Source organism: Alligator sinensis, unplaced genomic scaffold, assembly GCF_000455745.1.
Source record: "Alligator sinensis unplaced genomic scaffold, ASM45574v1 scaffold2521_1, whole genome shotgun sequence".
NCBI lineage: Eukaryota > Metazoa > Chordata > Crocodylia > Alligatoridae > Alligator > Alligator sinensis.
Window position 1 is genome coordinate 48,454 of NW_005843721.1, and position 6,254 is coordinate 54,707.

A 6,254-nucleotide genomic window follows, 5' to 3' on the forward strand; every position below is an offset into this window, starting at 1 on the left:
ACTCAAGGAGCTGGTAAGCATCATAGCCCAGCCCCTGGCATGGATCATTGAGAACTCTTGGCGCTCTCGTGAAGTGCCCGAAGACTGCAAGAAGGCCAATGTGGCGCCTATCTTCAAGAAAGGGAGGAAAGTGGATCCAGCTAACTATAGGCCCATTAGCCTGACTTCTATCCCGGGAAAGATCTTAGAAAAGTTTATTAAAGAGGCCATCCTTAATGGACTGGCCGACGCTAACATCCTGAGGGATAGCCAGCATGGGTTTGCTGCAGGTAGGTCTTGCTTGACCAATCTCATTTCCTTTTATGACCAGGTGACCTATCACATGGACAAGGGAGAAGATATTGATGTCATATATCTTGACTTCAAAAAAGGCTTTGATCTGGTATCCCATGATCACCTCTTGGTGAAACTGGCCAGTTGTGGCCTTGGGTCCAACGCGATCAGCTAGCTGGGAAATTGGCTCTGTGGTTGGACCCAGAGGGTGGTGGTTGACGGAAGTTAATCATCCATCAACCACCATCATTGTGACCAGTCGTGTCCCTCAAGGCTCTGTCCTTGGATCTGTGTTGTTCAACATCTTCATTAATGATGTGGACATTGGAGTCAGAAGTGGACTGGCCAAGTTCGCTGATGACACCAAACTTTGAGGCAAAGCAACCACACCTGAAGATAGGAGAGCAATCCAGGCTGACCTGGACAGGCTCAGCAAATGGGTGGATGAGAACCTGATGGGGTTTAACACTGAAAAACGCAAGGTTCTCCACCTTGGGAGGAAAAAAGTGCAGCATCCTTATAGGTTCGGCAGTGGTACGCTGGCTAGTACTACGGAAGAAAGAGACTTGGGGGTCATGATTGACCACAAGATGAACATGAGCCTTCAGTGCGATGCTGTGGCTAGTAAAGCAACCAAAACGCTGGCTTGCATCAATATATACTTCTCAAGCAAATCCCGGGACGTCATTCTCCCCTTGTATTCGGCCTTGGTGAGGCCGCAGCTGGAGTACTGCATCCAGTTTTGGGCCCCACAATTCAAAAAGGATGTGGCGAAGCTTGATAGCATCCAGAGAAAAGCCACACACATGATCAGAGGTCAGGAAAACAGACCTTATGATGACAGGCTGAGAGCTATGGGGCTCTTAAACTGGTGATCTGATGGCCACCTATAAGTTTATCAGGGGTGATCAGGATCTGGGGGAACGTTTGGTCACCAGAGTGCCCCAAGAGATGACGAGGTCGAACGATTATAAAGTACTGCAAAACCGTTTCAGGCTGGACATAAGGAAAAATTTCTTTACTGTCCAAGCTCCCAAGGTCTGGAACAGCCTGCCACCGGAGTTGGTTCAAGCACCTACATTGAACACCTTCAAGAGAAAATTGGATGCTTATCTTGCTGGGATCCTATGACCCCAGCTGACTTCCTGCCCCTGGGGCAGGGGGCTGGACTCAGTGATCTTCTGAGGTCTCTTCCAGCCCTAATGTCTATGAAATCTATGAGTTCTGTGATATGGACTCAGTTGGCGCAACTACATGTTCATTAATGTACTTTTGCTAATGCGCATTACATTTCATACCTCTACTGTCAGGAACTAAAAAAGGGTGCATCAGCCTGTTTTGAAGTGCATTAGTGAAAGTGCACTTCTTTTTGTGATGCTGTAATGTGTAGTAAAATAGGCTAATGTACATTAAAGTGCATGTGTAGCTGTGTCCAGTGACTGTGGAGCTGAGTGTAGGGCCTCTTCACAAGGCCTGGCCTAAGCCCAATTTTTACCCTAGCAAAGAGAAGATATTTGACTGTCCTCCAGTCCTCGTGTGCTCTGCTCCTCAAGTGTCTGTTCCAGCCCAAGGGTGAGGTGGTGGTAAGGAGGGTGGTGCTGTTCTGAGGTAGGGCGCAACTATGACAGAGTCAAGGTGGCCTTTCAGGAGCTGCATCATTTAAAAGCATAGTTTTCCCTTCCTCCCCACGTTCCTCAACCTACCTTTCCCATTCTCTGTTCCTGTCCCATTGACAATGACTCAGGCCATCAAAATCCGCTGGCTTCATGTTAATCCACTTACAGCATCTTATTTCCCACTTTTGTGCCTGTAGATTATAGGCCAGACTTACCCCACGAAGCAGTGGGCATCACCCTGGGACCCAGAAGCTAACAAGCTGGGGAGAGGATGCAGGAACCGTGCAATGACTAACACAGACTCCGAGAGGACAGTTTTTGAAAGAGGATGCACACAATGTAGGAGCTGGGGGGAGAAAGATGCAGTCCCCCAGATCTTCTTGCTGCACAGCTGCCTGCCTCCTTTAAGTTCCCCTCTTCCTTAACTTGCCCCACTACCTCTGTACATGTCCCTTATGGACCTGCTTCCCCCAACACTTCTCCTCACTGCTCCATCTTCATCTCACTCCACCACTCCTCCTGTGCCAGCTGCTGCTTTTGACAAGCCCCACAGTTCCCAGTACTTCAAGACCACCCCTATGCAACTTCCTCTTGTTTCTAACCACTCTATGCCCCTGGATACATAGCACTCCCTTCCTGGGTGAGTGTTTCATCCCTTGGACTGAGCATGCATGGTATCAGCTATATCCCATATATGTGCCCTTAGTGGGTTCATAATGGACTCAGAAACCTTGAAAAAGAGTTGTCCAGAGCCTGTAGTCAGCAGACTACCTATGGGAAAGGGTAAAGCTATGTATGTCTGTCCCTCTTTCCCCTGATGGCTTTTGTACTCACTTGGCTGCTAGTGGTCCTGGGAGGGATTTGAACAGTGTCTTTTTGCTTCCCAAAAGAGCAATGTAACCACCAAAGCACAGGTCAGGCAGAACCCCTGTTCTTCAGCCCTCCTCCAGTCCTTGGGAGAAAAATGCTGGGAGGATAGTGGAGGGGAGAAAGCACCTACCTAACTGGGAACAAGGATTCAGTGCCACCTTTCCCCTTTCCTTCCTGGTTAGCAGCCACATCTGACTTGCTCCTTTATTCCAGGTGCCAAATATGTCCCACAGTCCTTCTGTTTGTGGCTACCCAGTAGGCCAGCTTCAAAAGGAGTGCCAGAGATGAGTGCAGATACTGACAGCCCTGTAGTGTGGTGGCTACAGTTGTGTATTAGGCAGTCAGAGGAGCTGTGGCTCAAACCTCCTTTTATTAAGGGGTCTAGAAGCCAAGACCTCCATCTTCCCATGTGAGTGCATTTGACACTTTGAGGTCCAGTGGGTGGAGTAGTGGGAAGTATGGTCTGTCTTTCTTCATTTGTTGTAGCCATGCAGGTGTGCAGGGCTGTGCATTGGCAGTTTTGGTTAGTAGAGTGCGCCTATTACTAAAGTCCCGAAAACAGGGATTTTACCATACTTGGATTTTTGAGGTGGATGTCATAGACAGTAAAATCTCCATCAGTCAGCACAAGAGGGGAATGGGGGATGCCAGTGATTTAAAAATGCCGGTTACTTGTGGGGTGCCGGGGGGGCAGCGGCTGCGCACAGGACATGGTGGGGTGGCAGTGGCTGTACATGGAGCAGCAACAGTGCAGGGTCGCAGCTGATGGCAGCCAGCGGCGTGTGGTGCCTACCAGTGGTGGCCGCCGCATGCAAGCTTCCTCCCTCCTCCCCTTCTCCTCCGCCTGGCTCTGTGCATCCAGCCGGCAGTTTTGGTTAGTAGAGTGCGCCAATTACTCAAGTCCCGGAAAACAGGGATTTTACCATACTTGGATTTTTAAAAAGCCTTTGATACGGTGTCACATCCCATTCTCATAAACTGAGCAGCTGTGATTTGGATGATTACACAGTCAGGTGGGTGCCAAATTGGCTAATGGGATGCACCCAGAGAGTGGCGGTGGATGGTTGGTATTGACCTGGAAGGGTGTGGGCAGTGGTGTCCCCCAAGGCTCGGTCCTTGGGCTAGTGCTGTTCAACATCTTCACCAGTGATTTGGAAGAGGGCGTGGTGAGCACACTATCCAAACTCACAGATGACACTGAATTATGGGGTAAAGCAGACACACTGGCGGGCAGGGAGTGGATTCAGATGGATTTGGACAAGCTGGAAAAATGGGCAGAACAAAATAGGATGCAGTTTAACAAAGGTAAGTGCAGAGAACTGCACCTAGAGAGAAGGAATCATCAACACAAATACAGATTGCGGGATCACTTTTCTAAGCAGCACAGAAGTGGAAAGGGATCTCGGAGTCATAGCTGACTCAAAGATGAACATGAGTCGACAGTGTGGCAAAGTGATCAATATAGCTAACCGCCGCACTCTATTATGCATTAACAGGTGTATCAAGAACAGGTCTAAGGAGGTGATACTTCCCCTCTGTGTAGCACTGGTGAGGCCAAAGCTGGGGTACTGCATTCAGTTTTGGGCGCCACACGAGAGGGATGTGGATAACCTTGAGAGGGTCCAGAGGAGGGTCACTCGTATGGTTAGGGGCCTGCAGAATAGGTCCTATGAGGAGAGGGTGAGGGACGTGGGTCTCTTCAGCCTCCGTATGAGAAGGCTGAGAGGTGACCTTGTGGCCATCAACAAATTTGTCAAGAGGGGCAGCAAGGAACAGGAGATACTCTGATTATCAAGGCACCCCTTGGAGCAACTAGAAACAGCAGCCACAAAGTGACAGAGAGCAGATTTAGACTAGATATTAGGAAGAACTTCTTTACTGTAAGGGTTACCAGAATCTGGAATGGGCGTCCAAGGGAGGTGGTGCTCTCCCCTACCTTGGGGGTCTTTAAGAGGAGACTAGACAAACACCTGGCTGGGCTCATCTGACCCTAGTGCTCTTTCCTGCCCAGGGCAGGGGGTCAGACTCGATGACCGAGTGAGGTCCCTTCTGACCCTGAAAACCTATGAAATCTATTAAAAGTGCCCTGTAGACATCAAAAGTGAGGATTTAGATGACCAGGAAAGGGAGAGTGCCTTCTAAAAACACAACCTGGAAGCAGGAAGGAGAAAGAGAAGGTGAAGTGAACAGCCCCTTTCCCAGCTCTGGGCCAAGTATGTGAAGAAGCAGCTTATACAGCCACCTGCAATCGTAGAGGCTCGCAGAAGTGCGATCCCTCCAGTTCAAGTCAGTGGAGGGGAACATTATTTTGAATGATCATTTATGCTAATAAGAGTCATTGCTGAGGGTAAATTTGGCACATGGGGAAGAGCCCTCTCACTTCTATGTCCCTGCACTGCTCGGATCCACTCCTGTTCCCTCCTCACTGCTCCAGTCTATGGAAATATATAAAATCTGTAGTGTTGTGACCATCTAATTTAAAGGAGGTCATGCTTCAGGAACCCAGTTTGCAAGTCAGGACCGTCCATCTTCTAGGTGGCTGGGGCTGCACATGTACGTGGATGCTCCCCTGCTGCACTGCACTGTGCACAGGTGCCCAGTCCTCCCCAGCTCCTTGGGCTCTGGGCTTCTGCAGTTCCCTAAGCTGTGCTGTGCTGCACTGCCCCATCCTCAGGGGCAGGGCAGGATGCAGAAACTGGAGGAAGGAGGGGGATCCTGGGGATCCTGCAGCTGTAGCAGGAGAGATAGGGGAGCAGTAGGCAAACAAGAGCCCATGGACTGCAAGTTAACGCCTTCTGACCTGAATGTGGCCCATGGGCCAGAGGCCACAAATTGGACGGTCCTGTCATGAAGTAAAATGTGGATTTTAGAGAACCGTAAAACATTGCACTTAAACCAGAAATATTAGTGTCTGCACAAAACTTCCCAGTGTGGCTTTGTGTAGGACAGCGATTCAGAATAATCTGAATAACCAGTCCAAAAACAAGAAAATGAAATTCAGCAACGACAATTGCAGTCCTGCACTTGGACAGAATAATTGCATGCACAAATACAAATGGAGTATGATTGGCTAGGATGCTGTCCTGCAGAGAAGAACCTGGGGGTCACGGGGTATGTCTACCCGTGCAAATGCTGCTGGATGGGTTTATTCTGCAGTAATTTATTGTGGAGTAAACCTACCCTGGTCAGGGATCTATACATGCAGGCATTTGGGAGTAGATTTGCTCCCAATGGTAGCAGCCTAGAGATGGCTGCTCCCACCCTGCTCTGCCCCACTGCACAAGGTGTGGGGCTGTCTCTTGGTGGGAGCTGGAAGATTGGTCCTGCCCCCGAGAGCTGCCTGTTCTCGAAGCGGGCTGTGCTTGCGCAGCCCAGGCTGGGACAATGTCCCCCTGCCCAGACAGCAGGGAGCTCCCGGCCTCAGCTCTATGATCAGGGGCAGGGGGCTGGGAAAGACTGCGAGGTGGGGCAGATCCCAGTCCTCTGCCCAGATCT